The 22,304-nt window shown below is 40.1% G+C and overlaps 1 protein-coding gene and 1 non-coding gene across 4 annotated transcripts in view; one reads left to right on the top strand and one right to left on the bottom strand.

Annotated features, from left to right (window-relative positions):
• LOC105474931 (polypeptide N-acetylgalactosaminyltransferase 11) overlaps nt 1-22,304 on the top strand; it is an 81,243-nt gene that overhangs the window by 9,262 nt on the left and 49,677 nt on the right. The gene's annotated exons all lie outside the window — the stretch shown is intronic.
• Nucleotides 19,759-19,864, bottom strand: LOC112425415 (small nucleolar RNA U13). The gene has a single exon (XR_003016468.1). It is a non-coding gene; the product is annotated as a small nucleolar RNA U13 (small nucleolar RNA).

The raw sequence follows: 22,304 nt of genomic DNA, 5'->3' as shown, positions 1-22,304 counted from the left end.
GCTTCTGAGCTCCCCTTCTCACCACGGGGACTGCTTAAGAGTATTCGGTTGTCCAGTACTTAGTTCTATGTTCTCCAACTGTTGCTCTGGTGACCCTTTGACCTGGGTTCGAGCCCCACGTGTGGGCACCACTTGCTGAGACCAGCTCAGTCATGGAGACCCTAACCCAGTGGTGCTAGAGGAATTAAAGACACACACACAGAAATATAGAGTGTAGAGTGGGAAATTAGGGATCTCACAGCCTTCAGAGCTGAGAGCCATGAACAGAGATCTACCCACATATTGACAGCAAGCCAGTCATAAGATTTACTAAAAGTATTCCTTACGAGAAATAAAGGGATGGTCTCTGGCTAGTTGCCTGCAGCATGAACATATCCTTAAGGTACAGATCACTCATGCTTTTGTTTGTGGTTTAAGAACGCCTTAAGTGATTTTCCACCCTGGGTGGACCAGGTGTTCCTTGTCCTCATTCCGGTAAACTGACAACCTTCCAGCCTGGGCGTCAAGGCCATCATGAGCATGTCACAGTGCTGCAGAGATTTTGTTTATGGCCAGTTTTGGGGCCTGTTCCCAACAGTTCACTTGGTTAATTCCTGAGTATTTAGTTTTATTTGTGGCTATTGTAAATGGGATTACTTTCTTGATTTCTTTTTTCAGATTGTTTGCTGTTGACCTAGAGAAATGCTCTGATATTTGTATGTTGATTTTGTATCCTGCAACTTTACTGAATTTATCGGTTCTAATAGTTTTTTGGTGGAATCTTTAGGTTTCTCCAAATATAAGATCATATCATCTGCAAACAAGGGTACTTTGACTTCTTCCTTTCCAATTTGGATGCCCTTTATTTTATTCTCTTGTCTGATTGCTCTAGCTAGGACTTCTAGTACTGTGGTGAATGACAGTGATGAAAGTGGGCATCCTTGCGTTCTAGATCTTAGAGGAAAAACTTTCAGTTTTCCCCAATTCAGTATGATACTAACTGTGGGTCTATTGTATATGGCTTTTATTCTATTGAGGTATGTTCCTTCTATACCGGTTTTTTGAGGTTTTTATCATGAAGGGATGTTGAATTTTACCAAATTCTTTTTCAGCATCAATTGAAATGATCATATGGTTTTTATCCTTCATTCTGTTGATGTATCATATCAATTGATTTACTTATGTTGAACCATCCTTGCATCCCTGGGATAAATCCCACTTAAGTCATGATGAATGACCTTTTTAATGTGTCGTTGAATTCAGTTTGCCAGTATTTTGTTGAGGATTTTTATCAATGTTCATCAGGGATACTGGCCTGTAGTTTTATGTTTTTGATGTGTCTTTGTCTGGTTTTGGTATCAGGGTAATATTGGCCTCGTAGAATGAATTTGAAAGTATTCCATCCTCCTCTGTTTTTTTGGAATAGTTTGGGTAGGATTGGTATTAGTTCTTCTTTAAAAGTTTGATAGACTTCAGCAGTGAAGCCATTAGGTCTTGGGGTTTTCTTTGCTAGGAGACTTTTTATTACAACTTTGATCTTGTTACTTGCTATTTGGTCTGTTCAAGTTTTGGATTTCTTAATAGTTCAGTCTTGGCAGGTTGTATGTGTCTAGGAATTTATCCATTTTCTCTAGATTTTCCAATTTATTGGCATATAGTTGCTCATAGTAGCCTCTAATAATCTTTTGAATTTCTGTGATATCAATTATAATGTCTCCTGTTTCATCCCTGATTTTATTTATTTGGGGCTTCTTTTTTTCATTGTCTGGCTAATGGTTTGTCAATATTGTTTATCTTTTCAAAAAATGAACTTTTTGTTTCATTGATCTTTTATATTGTTTTCTTCATTTTAATTTCTTTTATTTCTGCTCTGATCTTTATTATTGCTTTTCTACTAATTTTGGGTTGGTTTCTTCTTGCTTTTCTCCTTGCTTTTTCTGCATCTTTAAGATGCATAATTAGGTGTTTTATTTCGAGTTTTTCTACTTTTTTTTTGATGTAGGTGCTTACTGCTATAAACTTATTGCTCTATAAACTTACAAACTTATAAACTTATAAACTTATGCTTATATAAACTATAAACTTATAAACTTATGCTTATATAAACTTATAAACTTATAAATTTATAAACTATGAACTTATAAACTTATGCTCTATAAACTTATAAACTTCTTGCTTATTGCTCTTAGTTTTGCTTTCACTATATCCCATAGGTTTTGTTTGGTATGTTTCCATTATCATTTGTTTAAAGAAATTTTAAAATTTCCCTCTTAATGTCTTCATTGACCCACTGGTTGTTCAGGTGCATATTGTTTAATTTACATGTGTTTGTATAGTTTCCCAAATTCTTCTTGTAGTTGATTTCTGGTTTTATTCTGTTGTGATCAAAGAAGATACTTGATATAATTTCAGTTTGTTTGAATTTTTAAAAACCTGCTTTTAGACCTCAAGGATAGACCTAACATATGGTCTATCCTTCAGGATGATCTATGTGTTGAGGAGAAGAATGTGTATTCTGCAGTCATTGAATGAAGTGCCCTGTAAATATTTATTAGGTTCATTTGGTCAGTAGTACAGATTAAGTCTGATATATCTTTGTTGATTTTTTTGTCTGGACGATCTGTCCAGTGCTGAAAATGAAGCATTGGGAGTCCCCAGTTACTGTATTGGGGTCTCTCTCTCTCTTTAGCTCTAATAATATTTGCTTTATGTATCTGGGTGCTCCAGTGTTGGGTGCATATATATTCACAGTTGTTATAGCCTCTTGCTGAACTGACTTCTTTATCATTATATAATGACCTTCTTTGTCTCTTTTTACAGTTTCTTCTTGAAATCCATTTTGTTCAATATAAATATAGCTACTCCTGCTCTTTTTTGGTTTCCATTTGCATGAAATATCTTTTTCCATTCTTTTGTTTTCAGTCTGTGTGTCTTTATAAACATACTTTATAGGTAAAGTATGTTTCTAGTAGGCAACAGGTTGTTGGGTCTACTTTTTTCTCCATTCAGCCACTCTGTGTCTTTTGATTGGGGAGTTTAGTCCATTTACATTCAGTGTTATTACTGATAAGTAAGGTCCTACTTCTGCCATTTTATTATTTGTTTTCTGGTTGTTTTGTGGTCTGCTTCCTTCTTTCCTTCCTTCCTGTCTTCCTTTTAGTGAAGGTGATTTTCTCTGGTGGTATGTTTTAATTTCTTGCATTTTATTTTTTGTGTATCATATGTTTTTAGATTTGAGGTTACCATAAGGCTTGAAAATAGTATCTTGTAACTATTTTAAACCAGTGGCAACTTAACACTGATTGTCTAAACAAAGAGACAAGCAAAAAGAAAATTAATAAAAACTACATGTTAGCCGGGCGCGGTGGCTCAAGCCTGTAATCCCAGCACTTTGGGAGGCCGAGGCGGGCGGATCACGAGGTCAGGAGATCCAGACCATCCTGGCTGACAGGGTGAAACCCCGTCTCTACCAAGAAATACAAAAAACTAGCCGGGCGAGGTGGCGGGCGCCTGTAGTCCCAGCTACTGGGGAGGCTGAGGCAGGAGAATGGCGTGAACCCGGGAGGCGGAGCTTGCAGTGAGCTGAGATCCAGCCACTGCACTCCAGCCTGGGCGGCAGAGCGAGACTCCGTCTCAAAAAAAAAAAAAAAAAACTACATGTTGGCCAGGTGCAGGGGCTCATGCTTGTAATCCCAGCACTTTGGGAGGCTGAGGTAGGTGGATTACTTGAACTCAGAAGTTCAGGACCAGCCTAGGGGCCGGGCGTGGTGGTTCATGCCTTTAATGTCAGCACTTTGGGAGGCCGAGGCTGGGGGATAATTTGAGGTCAGGAGCTTGAGACCAGCCTGGCCAACATGGTGAAACCCTGTCTCTACTAAAAATACAAAAATTATCTGGGTGTGGTGCCACACACCTGGAATCTCAGCTACTTGGGAGACTGAGGCAGGAGAATCACTTGAACCTGGGAAGTGGGAGGTTGTAGTGAGCCAAAATCGCACCATTGCACTCCAGCCTGGGCGACAAGAGGGAGACTCCATCTCAAAAAAATAAACAAAAAGACCAGCTTGGGCAACATGGCGAAACCCCATATCTACAAAAAATACAAAAATTAGCCGGGCATGGTAGTGCACACCTATAGTCCCAGCTACTTGGGAGGCTGAGGTGGGAGGATTGCTTGAGCCCGGGAGGTTGAGGCTACAGTGAGCTGTGATTGCGCCACTGCACTCCAGCCTGGGCAACAGAGTGAGACTGTGTGTGTGTGTGTGTGTGTGTGTGTGTGTATGTGTATGTGTGTGTGTATGTGTACCCTGTATATGTAAATATGTAAATAAATACATTTTAACTTCATTACATTTTAACAATGTCTGCATTTTAACTCCATCCCCTGCTTTTAAACTTTTTTTGGTTTCTGTTTATATCTTATTGTATTGTCTATGTCCTGAAAACTTGTTGTAGTTATTATTTTTGATCAGTTCATCTTTTGGTCTTTCTACTCAAGACATGAGTGACTCACACACCACAATGACAGTATTCTAATATCCTGTGTTTTTCTGTGTACTTGCTATTACCAGTGAGTTTTGTACCTTCAGATGCTTTCTTATTGTGCATTAACATCCTTTTCTTAAATCTCTTTCAAAAAGAGATTTAAGAACTCTCTTTGGCATTTCTTTTAAGATAGGTCTAGTGTTGATGAAATCCCTCAGCTTTTGTTTCTCTGGAAGACCTTTATTTCTTCTTCATGCTTGAAGAATATTTTTGCTGAATATGCTATTCTAAGATACGTGGGGAAGAGAAAGAGAGATCAGACTGTTACTGTGTCTATATAGAAAGAAGTAGACATAAGAGACTCCATTTTGTTCTGTATTTGAGATGCTGTTAATCTGTGACCCTACCCCCAACGTTGTCCTTGCAAGAGACATGTGCTGTGGTGACTCAAGGTTTAACAGATTTTGGGCTGTGCAGGTTGTGCTTTGTTAAACAAGTGTCTGAAGGCAGCTTGCTGGTTAAAAGTCATCACCATTCTCTTAATCTCAAGTACCCAGGGACACGTACACTGCCAAAGTTCGCAGGGACCTCTGCCTAGGAAAGCTAGGTATTGTCCAAGGTTTCTCCCCATGTGATGGTCTGAAATATGGCCTCGTGGGAAGGGAAAGACCTGATCGTTCCCCAGCCTGACACCCGTGAAGGGTCTGTGCTGAGGAGGACTAGTATAAGAGGAAAGAAGGCCTCTTGGCAGTTGAGATAGAGAAAAGCATCTGTCTCCTGCCCATCCCTGGGCAATGGAACTCTGTTGGTGTAAAACCCGATTTGTTCTGTTTACTAAGATGGGAGAAAACCGCCTTAGGGCAAAAGCTCTTTATGCACTAAAAAGGTTTATGGAGATGTTTGCATATGCATATCAAACTTTTCCTTAAACTCACAGAGATCTTTATTCATATGTCTTACTGCTGACCTTCTCCCTACAGTGATCCTATTATGCTGCCACTTTCCTTTTTCTAAGATGGTAAAGATAATGATCAATAAATACTGAGGGAACTCAGTGCTGGCGTGGGTCCTCTGTATGCTGAGTGGTGGTCCTCTGGGCCCACTTTTTCTTTCTCTATACTTTGTCTCTGTGTCTCATTTCTCAAGTCTCTCCTTCCACCTAAACGCCCACAGGTGTGGAGGGGCAGGCCACCCCTTCAAGATAAAAGTTTTTTCCTTCAGCACTTTAATTAAATATGTATTGCCACTCTCCTGGCCTTTAAGGCTACCATTGAGAAATCTGCTGCCAGATGTATTGGAGCTCCCTTATATGTTACTTGTTTCTTTTTTCGTGCTGCTTTTAGGATTTTTTCTTTATCTTTGACCTTTGGGAGTTTGATTGTTAAATACCTTGAAGTAGTCTTATTTGGGTTAAATCTGCTTGATGTTCTCGTACTTAAATATTGATATCTTCCTCTAGGTTTGGGATGTTCTTTGTCGTTATCTCTTGGAACTAATTTTCTACCCCCACCTTCTGTCTACTTCCTCTTTAAGGGCAACAACTTTTAAATTTGCCCTTTTGAGGCTGTTTTCTAGATCTTGTAGGTGTGCTTCATTCTTGTTTTTTCCTTTTGTATCTTCTGACTGTGTATGTTCAAATGACCTGTCTTCAAGTTTCACTAATTCTTCTGCTTGATCTGTTTAGCTGTTAAGAGACTGGTGCATTCTTCAGTATGTTGTATTTTTCAGCTCCAGAATTTCTGCTTGATTCTTTTTAATTATTTCAATCTCTTGTTAAATTTATCTGATAGAATTCTGAATTCTTTCTCTGTGTTATCTTTAGTTTTGTTGAGTTTCCTCAAAACAGCTATCTTGAGTTCTTTTTTTGAAAGGTTACATATCTAGCTCTCCAAGATTGGTTGCTGATGCCTTATTTAGTTCATTTGGTAAGGTCATGTTTTCCTGAATCATCTTGATGCTTGAGGATGTTTTTTGGTGCCTGGGCATTGAAGAGTTAGGTATTTATCATATTATTCACAGTCTGGACTTGTTTGTACCCATCCTTCTTGGGAAGACTTTCCATATATTCAAAGGAACTTGGATGTTGTGATGTAAATTTTTTGTCACTGTTGCCATATCTGCCTTAGATGACACCCCAAGCCCAGTAACACGGTGGCTCTTGTAGACTCATAGAGGCACTGTCTTGATGGTCTTAGATAAGATCCGGAAGATTTCTCTGGATCACCAGGTAGAGATGCTTTTTGTCTTACCTTACTCTCTCCCAAGCAAACGGAGTCTCTCTGCTGAGCTGCCTGGAGATGGGGGAGTGGTGAAACAAGCACTGTTGTGGCCACTACTGAGATTACACTGGGGCAGACCTGAAGCCAGCACAACACCAGGTCTCAACCAAGGCCCTTGGTAACCACCGTGGCTACTGCGTATATTTGCTCAAGGCCCTAAGGCTCTATATTCAGCAGGTAGTGAAACCAGCCAGGCTTATGTCCTTCCCTTTAGGATGGCAAGGTCCCCTCAGTCTTAGGTCCAGTGGTGTCATCCTGGAGCCAGGTCTTGGAATTGGAAATGTTAGGAATCTACCTGGTGCTCTGTTCTACTGTGGCTGAGCTGGCACCCAAGCCTTCCCACTCCTCTCTCCCTTTTTCATGAGCAGAGGAGTCTCCCCCTTAGCTGCCACTGCCCTAGGTTCATGGCAAGTACTGCCTGGCTACTGCCAGTGTTCATTCAAGGCCCAAGGGCTCTTCAGTCAGTTTGTAGTGAATGCTGCCAGGCCTGAGACTCTCCCTTTGGGGCAGCAGGCTCCCCTCTGGCCCAGGGCAGGTCCAGAAATACCATCCAAGAGCTAAGGCCTGGAATCAAGGACCCCAAGAGCCCGCTTGGTGCTCTACCCCACTGTGGCCACATTGATACCTAGGCTGCAAGACAAAGTCCCCTTTGCTCTTCCCTCTCCTTTTCTCAAGCAGAAGTCCCTTTCTGTAACCACCACATCTGGGAGTGTGCTGGGTCACACCTGAAGCCAGCATGTCTCTGAGTCTCACCCAAAGGCCCGTGATGAGTGCGGCCTGGCTACTACTGCTGATGGTTTGAGGCCCAAGGGCTCTTTAGTCAGCAGGTGATAAATCCTGCCAGAACTAGGTCCTTCCCTTCAAGGTAGCTGGTTCCCTTGTAGCCCAGGCTGTGTCTAGAAATGTTATCTGGGACATTTGTCCAGGTCTGGAATGGGAGCCTCAGGACTTTGCCTGGTTCGCTATTCTGTTGTGGCTCAGCTAGTGTCCAAGTTGTAAGAGAAACTCCTGTTTACTCTTCCCTCTCCTCTCCTGAAGGGGAAGGAAAGAGTCTCCCCGGAGCTGCACTGCCTGAGGTCGAGGGAGGGGTGGCGCAAGCACTCCCTTGGTGGTCGCGCTGGTGTCTTACTGGGCTGCGTGCCCCCCAAGTCCATTGGCTCCAAGCCCAGCCCAACACCGACTTGCCCAGGAATTGCAGTCTTTGTGGTCTGGACTGCTATTCAGGTTTATTTTGAATCCCAGAGCAGTTTAGCCCCCGGGGGTAAGTCTTGCTGGAACTTGAGTTTCCACCACCAGGATGGGCAATTCCCCTCTGGCTAGGGCTCCTGTAAATGCTTCCCCTGTGGGCGCCCACTGAATTCTGCCTTGTGTTGCTTTCCGCTGTGACAGAGCGGCACTGAGTTCCGATGTGAAAGTCCCACAATCACTGCGCTCTCCCTCCCCAAAACACAGAGATTCTCTCTCTGTGCCACAGGGATGGGGGAGGGGTAGTGTCAGCAATTCAGGACTTTTTTATCCTCTTCAGTGCCTCTTGCAGTGATATGTTAAAACCATGTGATTGCTCACCTGATTTTCAGTTCTTATGAAGGTGCTTTTTTGTGTGGATTGTTGTTTAATTTGGGAAGATGATTGGGGGAGGCTTCCATTTGACCATCTGGCTCTTCCTCTCCTCCTAGATATATATATATATATATATATATATATATATATATATTTTTTTTTTTAATAGTTTGTGCCAGCTGGGATTTTGATCAGATCCACTTTTATTTGGTTGATATGCGTCTTAAGTTTCTTTTTTGATTTCTTTGCAATATGTTTGTTAAAGAAATTGGGTTATTTGTCTTGTACAACTTCATATATTTTTTAAATGCATGCTGTTCAGATAAATAGAAAAATATCAAGGCCCCCACCCTCCAGTGCTGGTAGACTTTACCTTTTGAGGGATATTAATATGCTCGTGATGGACTAGTTTTGCTTATTTTTACCATAAAAGAAGATTTGGTCTGGCATTCCTTTCTGCTTCACATTATGAGAACAGTTGGTTGGTTGGTTTTCCAAACATAAAATGGTATTATAATTTGGAATATGCTTTTCATACTACTGTGCACTCACCAAAATATTCTGGTATTACTCCCTCAGTATGTATCATTCAAGCTTTTCAAGTTAAATGTCATCAAGCTGTAGGTGTCTGTTCTTCACTTCTGACAATTTCTTTGCTGTTCCTTGTAAAAAGTTCTACTGCACTTTTTGTTGTGGTAAAATATACATAATGTAAAGTTTATCATTTTAACTATTTTTAGCTGTATAATAAAGTGGCATTAAGTCCATCACAGTGTTATGTCACTATCACCAGAACTTTTTCATTACCCCAAACAGAAACTCTGTAACCATTAAGCAATAACTCCCCATTTTCCCAGCCCCTTTCTGTTTGTGTGAATATGCCTATTTTAGATACCTCATATAAGTGGAATTGTATGGTATTTATCCTGTTGTGTCTGATTTACTTCACATAATGTTTTCAAGATTCATCCATGCTGTAACATGCATTATACTTCATTCTTTTTTATGGCTGAATAATATTCCATTGTGTGTATATATCACAGTTTGCTTATCCATTCATCCTCTAGGATATTGGACTGTTTCCACCTTTTGGCTATTGGGAATACTGTTGCTGTGAACATGTGTTCACAGGCATCTGACCCCTGTTTTCAATTATTTTGGGTATACTGTATACTCAAAAGTATATTGTATATGTATATGCTATATATTTATACAGTATACCTATATATAGTGGAGTGGCACTGCTGGGTTATATGGCAGTTCCATGCTCAACATATTGAGGAACTGACGAACTCTTCTTCACATTTTAAAAACTGCTTTCTTAAAGATCTTCTTACCTTACTAGTTGCTAAATCTGATGGCTCTACCTCTCTTCTCACCTGTCTTTGTTTCTCTATAAATCTTTGTGGCACCTCACATTGCTGTCGATAGACCCTCTAATTATTCTGCTTTGTGGTTCTTCTCAGGCCCTTCCTGGGTTCTTCCTCCTCCACACAGTCCTTAAATGTGCACATTCCCAGAGGTTCAGTGCTTGCTCCCTAACTCATTTTGCTGTCTTCGTTACTTAAACTCTCCTTTGCTGTTATTTTCCTGTAACTTAAACTATCCTTTTGGTTTTAAACACCTCTCTCAGGCTTACATTTGAACTTGAATCTCATGGGCATTTCCATTATCAGTGTTCTTTTTAATGTGACATGTCTAAAACAACATTCATCTTCTGTTAATCCTCTCAAGCCCATTCTCTCCGTGGTCCCTGTCACTGAGGCTTGAAAGCTGTGTATTGATTTCATTATCTGTTTGTCCCCTGGGGGCCCATGCCCTGTACAGTTGATGAGTGTGGGCAGTTCTGCTGGTCCTCCTTTGCACTCACTTTCACAGTTCTAAATCACGCTATGAGAGCCTCTTACTTGAATTTTTCTAACTATATTTCTTGGTTCTAGATTTTTTTTTCCCTCTGTTCCAAATCATTTTACACACAGCTGCTAGAATTTTCTCGAAAGACAATACCCCTTTTGCGTGCAGAACAAGTTAATTCTTTTCATCCTCAGCATCAGAGCCCCTTCCTGTCTTCATATAATTAATTACCTTCCAGTAACCTTATCTTGCGCTGTGATTCATCTGTAGTCATTATTACAGCCAACCATTCTATTTGCTTTTCTCTTTGGAAAACTGAAAATGTACAGGTTGCAGTTGTCCAAGACTTGAACTTTCTCCTTGAAATATTTCAGTATTTGGCCATTGGAATTTTAATCCTTAAAGCCAACACTTAAATCTCAAGTTACCTCAGAAGTCATCTGCAAGTGTTTCATGCAAAATTAATGTCTCCATCCTCATTTCCATATAGTTTGCTTATATCTTTATTGTAGCACACTTCGAAGTTTGCTTCAGGATATGCTAAAGTTTTCCACCCAATTTATTGTTTCTTTGTGATTTTTTTTTCCCTAGAGAAAAAGATTACTGACCAAAATGTGTAATGGTTTCTAAGGCGTTCATGATGTTGTCAGACTGCTTTTTAAAAACTCTGCACTTTGGCTGGGTGACTCAAGCCTATAATCCCAGCACTTTGGGAGGCCAAGTTGGGAGGATCGCTTGAGGCCAGGAGTTTGAGACCAGCCTGAGCAACATAGTGAGACCCCGTCTCTATAAAAATAAATAAATAAACCTTGTAATTTATAATTTCATCATTGATAAGTATATCATGTAACTACTATGCTTTGAATGTAAGTATTTAGAAAAACTTTTCTAGTTTGTGTTAGAAAATAGTATCTTTTTTTTTTTTTTTTCTGTGTCTCCCAGGCTGGAGTGCAGTGGCGTGATCTCGGCTCACTGCAAGCTCCGCCTCCCGGGTTCACGCCATTCTCCCGCCTCAGCCTTCCCAAGTAGCTGAGACTACAGGCGCCCGCCACCATGCCCGGCTAGTTTTTTTTTGTATTTTTAGTAGAGACGGGGTTTCACCGTGTTAGCCAGGATAGTCTCGATCTCCTGACCTCGTGATCCACCCGCCTCGGCCTCCCAAAGTGCTGGGATTACAGGCTTGAGCCACCGCGCCCGGCCAAAAAAAATAGTATCTTATTTTTATTTGCTTGTTTTTGCTAATTATTGAGACTGAAGACTTTTCCAACATATTTCCTTGTTTGTTTCTCTGGTGAAGTCTTTTTTATATACTTGTTCCACTAATCTAATACTTTATTCATTTATCTAATCCCATGACTCATTTGCTATAGATATTTTTTCTGTTTTTGTCCTTTTGCTTTTTAATTTTGGCCATCACCTTTTGACTTATAGTAATAGCTTTAATTGATTTTTAAGATTAATATTTGTAAATGTTTTCTTTAGTTTTCAGTATATTTTTAGAAACTTGGAAAGAGTTGGTAAAAAGACAAGGGAACTTCATTATAAATTGCATTTTAAAAGAGAAAGCATGTATTATCCTGACAACCTATTGATCAGTTAACTTAAAAATCTTTAGGATAGTAAAAAGGTCTACCTAACTTTTTTCTGTTTTTGCTCCTTCCTGTACACCTTCCTGCACACTGATCTGTTTTTTTAATTGTGATGAAATATAGATAACATGAAGTTTATAGTTTTAATGATTCTTCTTTTTTTTTTTTTTTTTTTGAAACAGGGTCTCGTGCTGTCTCCTTGGCAGAAGTGGTGCAGTGGCCACGGTTATGGCTTACTGCAGCCTTGACTTAGTGGGCTCAAGTGATCCTTCTGCTGCAGTCTCCTGAGTAGCTGGGACCACAGGTGCACACCACGTCTGGCTAATTTTTTTTTGTATTTTTGTAGAGACAGGGTTTCACCATGTTGCCCAGGCTGGTCTTGAACTCCTGGGCCCAAGCAGTCCGCCCACCTCAGCCTCTCAAAGTGCTAGGACTACAGGCGTGAGCCACTGAGCTTGGCATGTTCATGTTACTAAATCTGTGAGCCTATTCATGCTATTGGAAAGGCTACTGTGTTTGTTAGTCAGGGTTCTCCAGAGAAACAGAACCCATAGGATGTGTATATACACACACACAAACGCACACACACAGATTTATTTTAAGGAATTGACTTAAAAAAATTGTTGGGAGTGTGTGGAGACTAGCAAATCTGAAATCTGTGGAGCAGACTTGAGACACAGGGAGGAGTTACTGTTGCAGTTTGAGTCCAAAGGCAGCGCGGAGGCAGAATTCCGTCAGTATGTGTTCAGATTTCCTCTTCTTATAAAGTCACCAGTCCTATTTAACTAGGGCTCAGCCTAATGGCTTCATTTTAATTTAATTATTCTTTAAAGACTCTACCTGTAAATACAGTTACATTCTGAGGTACTAGGGGTTAGGACTTCAACATGAATTTTTGGGAAAACACAATTCATCCCATAAAAGATGCCAAATAATCTACTTTGGGATGGAGTGGGAGGAAGCAAACCAGCAGATATTTTCTTAAACTCATTTATGGAATTCATAATTTGGTATGAAGTGCATTTTATAAATGGCTAGCAAGTCACTTTTATTATCTAATGTTATATTTATAAATTGCTAGGGAATCTATTCTCTGTCTCCAAAGTGTTTCCAGAAAATTCTGACTTCTTATTTCATATTAAGTTACCAGGTATTTGGTATATATAAAGCGTGTGTGTGTGTGTGTGTATGTGTGTGTGTATATGTATATGGTATATATAAAGTACCAGGTATTTGGTACTTTTTGTTGAGGATACTTTTTAAATTAAGTATTTTTCAAAAACTAGAATTGGTGCTTATTACTATCTTATTCTATAAAGTATATAAACTCAACATTAAATCTCACAGAAATATTAAAGTCATTAGCATTTCCATACTGACAAGATTGGACTTTCAAATTTTTGCATCATGGGAACTAAAAATTCGTCTTTTTAAAATAAAATAAAGCATTTTGTTTTGTGATAATTGTAGATTCACATGTAATTATAAGAAATAATATAGCCGGGCGCGGTGGCTCAAGCCTGTAATCCCAGCACTTTGGGAGGCTGAGACGGGCGGATCACAAGGTCAGGAGATCAAGACCATCCTGGCTAACACGGTGAAACCCCGTCTCTACTAAAAAATACAAAAAACTAGCCGGGCGAGGTGGCGGGCGCCTGTGGTCCCAGCTACTCCGGAGGCTGAGGCAGGAGAATGGCGTAAACCCGGGAGGCGGAGCTTGCAGTGAGCTGAGATCCGGCCACTGCACTCCAGCCTGGGCGACAGAGCCAGACTCCGTCTCAAAAATAAAAATAAAATAAAAAATAAAAGAAATAATATGAAGAGATCTTGTGTACCCTTTACCTAATTTCCCCCAATAGTAATATCTTGTGAAAGTATAGTGTAATATTAAAACTAGGATATTGATGTCCCACACCCATCTTCAACCCTTCCACAACCCCTCGAATCCCTGTTGTCCCCAGTTCATGGCAGTCACTAGTTTCTTCTGTGTTTCTGTACTTTTGTCATTTCAAGGATGTTATATAAATGGAATCATACAGTAAGTAAGCTTTTAGGATTAGACTTTTTCACTCAGCGTAATTCCTTTGATTTATCCAGGTTGTCACATTTATGGGTAGTTTGGAAAATGCTGTTTTTAGAGTCCCAGCCCCAGCATCGCAGAACAGGGTTTCTGAGACTTGGCACTATGGACATTTGGACTAGATAATTCTTTGATATTGAGGACTGTCCTGTGCATTGTAGGATATATTGCATCCGTGGCATTTACCCAATGCATGCTAATAGGATCCCCCCAGGTATGACAACCAAAAATGCCTTCAGACATTGCCTAAAGTACCCACGGGTTGCTACATTTTCCCAGAAATTACCAAATATCCTATCCCTTGGGTGAGAACCACTGGAGTAGAGTGTAGAAAGTGGACTTGGAGTGAGGAGACTACAACAAAATCCATCCCTCAGACTATTCTGCATGTCTACGCACCCTTCTACACACATGTCCATGTGAGCGTTCCCTTACCTAGAGACTACCTTGTAATGTTACAATGAAATTTGTACGAAATAATAAAGAAGCAGCAGAAGTAAAGAGAAAATAGTTAACATATATAGAGACACACACCAAACCCATGAGAATGGACTCTGGAGGCTGTGTCCTTTGACTCCATGGACAAGACTTAGTTGAAGACTAAATCATGTAGACACATTATAACCTCTAGAAACCAATATGCATACAGAATCCAGCACCTTCATATAAGTGTCAGGTTTAAAGGAACAGTAGTTTGTTGGGTCAGGTACTTTTATTTTATTTTTTCCCCCCCGAGACAGGTTCTTGCTCCGTCACTCAGGCTGGAGTGCAGTGCATGATCACTTGGCTCACTGCAGCCTTGACCTCCCCAGGCTCAGGTGATCCTCCCACCTCAGCCTCCCAAGTAGCTGGGACCACAGGTGTGTACCACCACGCCCAGCTAATTTTTTTTTTTTGTATTCTTTGTAGCGACAGGGTTTTGCGATGTTGCCCAGGCCAGTCTTGAACTCCTGGGCTCAACTGTGCGCCTGCTGGGCCTCTCAAAGTACTGGGATTACAGGCATGAGCCACTGCACCTAGCCCAGATGCTTTCTTTTTTAAAAAGCGTATCATGGAAATTCAGTATCATGGAAAATCAGTAATAGATTTTTAAAAATCTATTAGTAATTTTTTTTTTTTAACCCATAGCCCTGCCCTTTTTGGTTAATTGAAACAAATCTCAGATATTAGATGGGTTTTCCTTTTTTTTTTTTTTTTTTTTTGAGATGGAGTTTCACTCTGTCACCCAGGCTGGAGTGCAGTAGTGCCATCTCGGCTCACTGTAACCTCCACCTCCTAGGTTTAAGCGATTCTCCTGTCTTAGCCTCCTGAGTAGCTGGGATTACAGGCACCTGCTACCATGCCTGGCTGATTGTTGTATTTTTAGTAGAGATGGGGTTTCACATTGTTGGCCAGGCTGGTCCCAAACTCCTGACCTCAAATGACCCACCCGCCTCAGCCTGCCAAAGTGCTGGGATTATAAGTGTGAGCCACCGTGCCTGGCCAGAATTAGATGATTTTGGTGATATAAAATAATCTATGTCCTAATCTATGTCCCGACCCCCATTCTTTTTAAAATAAACTTTTAGTTTTAGACTAGCCTTAGATTTATAGAATATTGTGACGATATTAGAGAATTCCCACACATCCCATATCCAATTTCCCCTGTTATTAACATCTTACATTAATATGGTATATTTCAGTTAATGCTAATGTCCATACTGTATTCAGATTTTCTTAGTTTTTACCTAATGTGCTTTTGCTGTTCTAAGGACAATAGGTAAAAGCTAAGGCTCTCATCCAGGATACCACACTGCATTTGGTCATTACGTCTCTTTAGGCTCTTCTTGGCTGTGACAATTTCTCACACTTTCCTCGTTTTTGATGACCTTGACAGTTTTGAGAAACACAGGCATACACTGGTGATATTGTGGGTTCAGTTCTGAGCCATTGCAATAAAGGGACTATCACAAAGTGAGTCATACAAATTTGGGGGGGGTTGCATAGAAAACTAATGTTTACATTATACCATAATCTTTTAAGTGTACAATAGCATTACAGCTACAAAAAAAAAAAAAAGCCCAATGTGCATGCCTTAATTTTAAAAATACTTTGTTGTTCAAAAATGCTAATGATCATCTGAGCCTTCAGTGAGTGGTAATCTTTTTGCTGGTGAGAGTCTTTTCTCGACATTGATGCCTGCTGATGCTTCCTGAAGGTTAGGATGGCTGTGGCAAGTTCTTTTTTTTTTTTTTTTGAGATGGAATCTTGCTCTGTTGCCCAGGCTGGTGCAATCTCAGCTCACCTCAACCTCTGCCTCCCTGCTTCAAGTGATTCTCCTGCTTCAGCCTCCCGAGTAGCTGGTACTACAGGCATGCACCACCACACCCGGCTAATTTTTTTGTAGTTTTAGTAGAGATGGGGTTTCACCATGTTGGCCAGGCTGGTCTCAAATTCCTGACCTCAAATGATCCACCTGCCTTGGCCTTCCAAAGTGCTGGGATTACAGGCGTGAGCCACTGTGCCCGGCCAAGTTCTTAAAATAAGGCAGAAGTAAAGTTTGACATATTGATTGACTCTTCCATTCACAAAAGATTTTTCTGTAACTGTTTGATAGCAATTTACCCACAGTAGAACTTCTTTCAAAATTAGAGTCAATCCTCTAAAACCCTGCTGCTGCTTTATCAACTAAGTTTAGTAATACGCTTTTTGTTATTTGAACAATGTTCACAGCATCATCACCAGGAGTGATTCCATTTCAAGAAACCATTTCTTTGCACATCCATATCTTCTGTCTCTATTTCTAATTTTGGTTCTCTTGCTATTTCACCCTATCTGCAGTGACTTACTCCACTGAAGTCTTGAAGCTGTCGCTCATCCATGAAGGTTGGAACCAACTTCTAAACCCCTGTTAATATTGATATTTTGTTGTTCTGGCAAATGTGGACTAAAAAAAAAAATGGTATTTTGACCTCCTCTAATGAGTGGGTTTTTGTTGTTGTTGTTTTGTGAGATACAGTTTTGCTTTGTCACCCAGGCTGGAGTGCAGTGCTGCAGTCATAGCTCACTGCAGCTTCAAACTTCTGGGTTCAAGCAGTCCTTCCGCCTCGGCTTCCCGAGTTGTTGGGACTACAGGCATATGCTACCATGCCCAACTTTTTTTTGGGTATTTTTTTGTAGCGATTGGGTCTGTTGTCCAGGCTGGTCTTGAACTCCAGGCCTCAAGTAACCCTCTGTTGTCCAGGCTGGTCTTAAACTCCAGGCCTCAAGTAGCCCTCCCACCTCCAGCTACAAAAGTGTTGGGACTACAGGCATGAGACACCATGCCTGGCTATGAATGTTCTTAATGGCATCTAGAATGATAAAGCTTTTCCAGAAAGTTTTCAGTTTATTTTGCACAGATCCACCAGAGGAATCACTATCCGTGGCAGCTGTCGTCTTATGCAATTTACTTCTTAAATAATTAGACTTGAAAGTAGAAATTATTCCTTGATCCATGGGCTGCAGAATGTACAGTGTGTTAGCAGGCATGAAAACAACATTTGTCTCTTTATATATCTCCATCACAGTTTGGGGTATATTGTCAGTGAGGTATATTGTCAGTGAGCAGTGATATTTTGAAAGCAATCTTTCTGATTAGTAGGTCTCAACAGTGGACTTAATATATTCAGTAAACCATGCTGTAAAACAGATGTGCTGTCATCCAGGTTTTGTTGTTCCATTTCTAGAGCACAGGCAGAGTAGATCTTGCATAATTCTTAAAGGCCCTAAGATTTTCAGAATGGTAAGTGACCATTGGCTTCAACTTAAAGTCACCAGCTGCATCAGCCCCTAACAAGAGAGTCACCCTATCCTTTGAAGCCAGACTTTGATATCTCTAGCTATGAAAGGTTCTAAATGCCATCTTTTCCCAATAGACGGCTGTTTAGTCTACATTGAAAATATATTGTTTAGTGTAGCCAACCTCATCAGTGATCTTAGCTAGATCTTTTGGATAACTTGCTGCAGCTTCTCCGTCAGCACTTGCTGCCTCACCTTGTATTTTATGTTGTGGAGATGATACCTTTCCTTAAACCTCATGAGCAATTCTTTGCTCGTTTCAAACATTTCTTCTGCAGCTTTCTTACTTTTCTCAGTCTGCATAGAATTGAAGAGAGTTAGGGCCTAGCCCTAAGACTGGTTTAAAGGAATATTTTGGCTGGTTTGATCTTCTATCTGGAGGACTAAAGCTTTCTCCATATCCGCATTAAGGGTGTGTCACTTTCTTATTCCTGTGTTCACTGGCATAGCACTTTTAATTCCCTTCAAGAACTTTTCCTTTGCGTGCAAGAGGCCTAGCTTTCAGCCTGTCTTGGCGTTCCACATGCCTTCCTCACTAAGCTAAATCACTTGTAGTTTTCTATTGAAAGTGAGAGATGTGTGACTCTCCTTTCCCTTGAACATTTACAGGCCATTGTAGAGTTATCAATTGTCTGGATTTCAATACAGTTGTGTCTTAGGGAACAGGGAGGCCCAAGGAGATGGGGAGAGACAAAGGAATGGCTGGTTTATTTTTTTGTTCAGATGATTGTCACGGCTATGGCTATTATGAGCTCTTCAGCTGGTTCCATCTGTCCCTTTGATCTGCCCCCGACATTGTGGTTTTGGTTTGTTTTATTGAGCACTTCCTTATTTTCTGGCACTGCAAGAGCCATCTTGCGTATTTCCTGTCCGAGTCTTAGAATCAGCCATTTTCCTAAGGATTCCTGGTCCTTTTTTATTGGAGAATGATATTAAAAACCAAGATCTGGGTGTGTGTTAGGCCATTCTTGCATTACTATAAAGAAATACCAGAGACTGGGTAATTCATAAAGAAAAGAGGTTAAATTGGCTCAGAGTTCTGCATGCTTTATAGGAAGCATGGTGCTGGCATCTGCTTGGCTTCTAGGAAGGCCTCGGGAAGCATCCAGTCATGGCAGAAGGCGAAAGGGGAGCAGGCGTGTCACATGGTGAAAGCAGGAGCAAGCAAGAGAGAGTGGTAAGGGAGGTGCCACATACTTTTAAATGACCAGATCTTGTAAGAAATCCCTGTCAGGAAGTCAGTACCAAGTCATGAGGGATGGATTCACCCCCATGATCCAAGCATCTCCCACCAGGCCCCACCTCCAGCACTGGATCATGTATCTGCCTCTGTCATAATGATTACACAGAAGTTATCCTGCCCTAAAAATTTCTCTGTGCTTCATATTGAACCCTCTGCCTTCCCACCCTATGAGCCCCTGACTACTGCTGATCTCTTTATCATCTCTATAGTTTTACCTTTTCCAGAATGTCATATAATGGAAAGCATACAATATGTAGCCTTTTCAAGCTGGCTTCTTTCATTTAGCAATATGCATTTCAGTTTCTTTCACATCTTTGTGTAGTTTGATAGTTCTTTTTGCTGAATAAAACCGCATTGTATGGATGTACCACTGTTCATTCATCTTTTGAGGGACCTCTTAGTTGTTTGTTTCCAAGTTTTGGCGGTTATGAATAAAGCTGCTGTAAGGTTTCATGTGCAGGTTTTTGTGTTGGTGAGTTTTGATAGTTTAAAGAAATCGATACATTTCGTCTTGTATTTGTGGGTATAGTTGTTTGTAATATTTCTTTATTATCCTTTCACTGTTCATGGGAGCAGTGTGATGACTCATTCTTCATTGCTGATACTGGTAATTTGTCTTTTCTCTTTTTTCTCAGGGAAGAGAGGGTACAGTCTAATCCGTTTACCTGGCTAGAGGTTTATCACTTTTTTTGATCTTTTTAAAGAACCAGCTTTTAGTTTTGTTGATTTTTCTCTTACTGTTTTCCTTTTTCCAATTTCATTGATTTCTACTTTAATTTTTATTGTATTTTTTCTTCTGATTGCCTTAGGCTTAAATTGTTTTCCTTTTTATTTTTAATTTTTAAATTTTTAATTTTTCTACTAAGTTCATGTCAGACAAGTAAAATGGGCCGACTTCGTAATAAGATTTGAGGGAGGCATATTTCCCACAAGCACTGGAAAACCCAATCACCACACTTACGAACTACAAAAGAATCAAATTGTTCTTCTTTCTCTCATTTTCAGAAGTGAAAGCTTAGGTTATTGACTTCAAACCTTTCTTCCTTTCTAATATTTTCATTTAATGCTGCATGTTTTTCTCTAAACACTGCGTGCTTTGTATCCCACAAATGTTGTTATATTTTCATTTTTACTTTAGTTCAATATGTTATTTAATTTTTGAGACTTCTTAGACCCATGGGTTATTTAGAAGTGTATTAATTTCTAGATATTTGGGGATTTTCCAGATATCTCTTACTGATTTCTAGTTTAATTCATGTTATTTGAGACCATGCTTTGTATGCTTTCTAGTCTTGATTCTAGTCTTGAATCTGTTAAGATGTGTTTCATGGTCCAGAATGTGGTCTATATTGGTGAATGTGAGCTAAAGAAGAATGTATATCTATATTGTTGAATGGGATTTTCTATAAATGTCATTTAGATCAGGTTGATTGATAGTGCTGTGCTGTTGAAGTTACCAGTTTCTTCACTGATTTTCTGTCTGCTTGATCTATCAATAACTGAGAGTGTTGACGTCTCCACCTGTAGTAGTGGATTTGTCTCTATATTTTTCTTAGTTTTTGCCTCATGTATTTTGATGCCTTCTTATTTGAAACATACACATTCAAGATTGTTAATGTCTTCTTGGGGAACCGACCTCTTTATTATTATGTAAGACCCTTTTTATCCCTGATTATCAGACAAAATCTGTTTTGTCTGCAGTTAAAATTACTCCAGCTTTCTTTTGAGTAACATCAGCATGATACATCTTTGTCCATCCCTTTACTGTTAGCATATCTAAATCTTCATAGTTCAAGTTGGTTTCTTACAGGCATGATATGGTTAGGTCTTTTTAAAAAATTTGTCCACTGTGGCACTCTCTTTTGATTGGTATATTTAGACAATTCACATTAGAAGTGATTATTAATATCGTTGGATTAGCATCTTCCATCTTTGTAACTGTTTTGCATTCATTGCTTTTTAATTTTTTTTAATTGGGCATTTTATGTGATTCAACTTTATCTCATCTCTTATATGAGCTTCCTATTCCTAACAGCACAACTTATCTTACAGTTCTAGAAGTCAGAAGTCTGAAATGCGTCTCAGGGGACTAAACTCAAGGTGTTGGCAGGGCTATTTCCCTTTTTTAGGTTCTGAGAGAGAATCTGTTTCCTTGCCCTATTGAGAAGCCACCTGCAGTCCTTGGCTTGTGGCCCTCTTCTTCCATCTTCAAAGCTAGCAGCAGGTCGAGTTCTTCTCACATTGCATCACTCTGATCTCCTCTTTTGCCTCCCTCTTTGACATTTAAGGACCCTTGTAATTATATTGGGTCTACTCACATAATCCAGAATAATCTCTGTATTTTAACGTCATCTGAGTAGCAACTTTAATCCCATCTGATACCTTAATTCTGGGGATTAGGGTGTGTACATTTCTGAGGAAACCATTATTCTGTCAGTTACCATGTAGCATATCAATTATACTTTTAAAAAGTTTTTAGGAGGCTGAGGCAGGAGAATCGCTTAAACTTGGGAGGCAGAGGTTGCGGTGAGCCAAGATCATGCCACTGCACTCCAGCGTGGGCAATGAGAGCAAAACTCTGTCTCAAAAAAAAAATTCTTTTTTTTTTTAAAGCTGGGTGCTGTGGTTCACCCCTGTAATCCCAGGATTTTGGGAGTCCAAGGCAGGTGGATCACTTGAGGTCAGGAGTTTGAGACCAGCCTGGCCAAGATGATGAAACCCCATCTCTACTAAAAACACAAAATTAACTGGGCATGCCTGTCGTCCCAGCTACTCAGGAGGCTGAGGCAGAAGAATTGCTTGAACCTGGGAGGCAGAGGTTACAGTGAGCCAAGATCGTGCCACTTCCAGCCTGGGTGACAGAGTGAGACTCTGTCTCAAAAAAAAAAAAATAATAAAAATAATGTGTAGAAAGCGAAAGTTCCTCTTCAAAGCTTCCCCTTTAAATCATAAATGTTATTGATATCTTTTCTCAGAACTAACTTTCTTCAAGTTTCTTATAGTAATGACTCTCTGTTAAGCCTTATGTAGCGAATGTGACAGAATAAGCATACTCTGACTTCAGTATCTGTGTTAAACATGCTCACAGCCACGTAATACATTCTGTGTCCTTGTACCTTAGTCAAATTATTCATGCTGAACGTGCCCAGGCATGTCCCAGCTTGCAGCCTCTTCCCTTATTTGGGAATATTACTACTTTTCTAAATCCTTTCATAAGCAACTTCCTTTTTTCCTTTGTTCCCCACTGCCTTTACCTATTTAGAAAAGTTTTGAACTGTTAGCCAATCGGGTTTTAGTTTAGGTTGTGAGCTCTGGCTCCAGCCAATGGAGTCAGGACACAGCAATAGGGACCTCATGCGTAAAGGATAAATATTCTAGTGTCTTTTTTACTTTGTGTGTGCTCGTGGCAGGATTGC

The sequence above is a fragment of the Macaca nemestrina genome, chromosome 4, assembly GCF_043159975.1.
Source record: "Macaca nemestrina isolate mMacNem1 chromosome 4, mMacNem.hap1, whole genome shotgun sequence".
NCBI classification, from domain to species: Eukaryota; Metazoa; Chordata; class Mammalia; order Primates; family Cercopithecidae; genus Macaca; species Macaca nemestrina.
Note: the sequence above shows the minus strand (reverse complement) of the source record. Positions and strands in the feature narration are given on the sequence as shown.